We start from the raw sequence: 2278 nt of genomic DNA on the forward strand, positions 1-2278 counted from the left end.
TCATGCTGAAGATGGCACTCCGCCCCTACTTGGTCAAGACAAAGTAGGGGCGGAGGTATGGGCATTTTGAGTTTCCTTAGCCCGCGAAATCGTCAGTTTGAGCTTGGTAGCAGGTGGACGAGCACGTAGCTGGGTGGAGGAGGGAGTCTCCCCCCCCCCTCCACCCCCGTTAATCGCGGACGTTATAATGTTGTCCAGCAGGGATGGCACTCCTGCCATCCCGGGTTGTGTCTAGGCCATATTTTCGTGAAATTTGAGGCCGATGAGGTACAGAAGGACCAGTAAAATAGCCTCAGAGACAGTGGGCACCCATGAAGCAGCTGGCAGAGCCTCATGGTGTAACAGGTGGTTCAAATAACCTGTCTAGTGTTGATGGACAATTGGTGGAATCAGGGCAGTGTAATTGTGGTGAGATTACAGGCCCCTGTGGGACTTTGAATTCCACCCTGTTGGTCCGCCCGGTGGTGACGCCGCCGGCCATTGTCACCCCAGTGTAGAGCAAGGCAGGCTCTGGTTTGATTGAGTTGTTGGTGATTCCCCATCCACGTGTGTATGCCCGGGGGCCACCCCCAGGCCACCCAGGCCCGGCCCGGCCACCCCGCCTGCCGGCTACCCCAGGCCACCCGCGCGCCGGCTACCCCCCCCTCCCCCCCAGTTTGGGAGGGGCGCTGTGGGCCACATGCATTGGCCACCCCTTTGGGCCACTTATCCACTTTCCTGGGACAGCCTAGGGCCACATCTTGTCGATGCACGAGTAGCAAGCTAAGTGTTGACAGCCAGAGAGGTAGTGACCAGGGAAAGGATTGATGAATAGGTGTAGACGTGAGTACAATTATCATTGTGTACAGTGTGATGAGTACTGGTTGAAATTCCCGGTAAGAGTTGTCTCATAGCCCCGCCAGGCTAGGGAAGCAGCTGAGAGAGAGCTGTCTGTAGCACGTCCACGTGACTGGTTGAGAGTACCCGGAGATAGATGTTGTACACGGTACCACACTGTAGATACATATAGTATATATATATAAGTGTGTAGACTGACTCGAGTATGTACAGGTCAGTGTAGAGATTTACCATATAAGTGATCCAGCCTGTCGATTCTATATAATCGTTCAGACTTGATTAATGCCATAGAGTACCGCATATAAATTGTATCATTAGAGGTAGGCAGGCCAGGTTGCAGGGATGTCAGTGGGTACCCTGAGGTCTGTGTAGTTGGAGTTACATTCACCTGATAATATAATTTTCATTGATTATGTGAATGCCATTCCTATGTGTTCATTTGCATGTTTAGGGGACTCGCCGCTCTGCTACCGGAGGGCGCTGACGTTCGGCCCGGGCTGTCAGTGTTGACCTGTACCTGCTGCGTGGTGGTCGTCTTGTTGACGGTGTGGTGCGGCCATTGGCCGGGGCCTGGCGGGTGTCATGGCGTCGACTAGTGGTGGCCGTGTTCGCCGGGTCGACACCGCCCGGCTTGATTTCTCGGCCCCCATTGACTGGCCCTTGGTGGAGGTTGCCCTTATGGACGTCATGCGTGTTGAGTACCAAGATCTCTACGGTGTTGAGGAACTTTCCCCTACCCGGGTGGCGGTGACATTCTCCTCGGCGCAGGTGTATCAGCTGTTTGTGCGTCGATGGGGTACACGGACGCATGTACTTCCAGGTTCTGCTGTGACGGTGGAGGTCTCCGATCCGTGGGGCCCCCTGACGTATGTGAGCGTTCATGGTGCGCCGGTGCAGTTTCCTGAGGAGGAGCTGTCCGCCGCGTTCCGTCGGTATGGTGAGGTGGTGGGGCAGCGTCATGCCTGTCTGCTTAGTGGGCGCCTGAAGGGGCTCCGTATGGGTGCCCGTACTTTGCGCATGCGGCTCTCTGGGGCTATTCCCTCTCGGGTGGCTGTGTGTGGGTTTTATGTGCGTGTGTTCTACCAGGGGCAGACTCGCTCCTGTTTCCGGTGTGGTGAGGTAGGCCATTTCGCTGCAGCTTGCCGTGCCCCTCGCCCGGAGGACCCATCGGTTTTCCATGCGGATGATTTTCCACTTCTGCCGGAGGCTGGGGCGCCCCCAGCGGGCCCGGGCTCTGTGGGTGTGCCTCTGGAGGCGTCGTCCCCAGCTGTCCCTACCTCTCCGTCTGCTGCTGGGTCCTCTACTCTGTCTGTTGACTCTGATGCTCTCGCGGCTCCTGCTTCGGGTGCGCCTATGCTGGTGGCGGCGGAGGTACATCGCGACCCGAGTGTCTCCTTGAAATCCGACGTGTGTGGTGTAGTGCCGGAGGGCGACCCGTGTG

Source organism: Procambarus clarkii, chromosome 11 (genome assembly GCF_040958095.1).
Source record: "Procambarus clarkii isolate CNS0578487 chromosome 11, FALCON_Pclarkii_2.0, whole genome shotgun sequence".
NCBI lineage: Eukaryota > Metazoa > Arthropoda > Malacostraca > Decapoda > Cambaridae > Procambarus > Procambarus clarkii.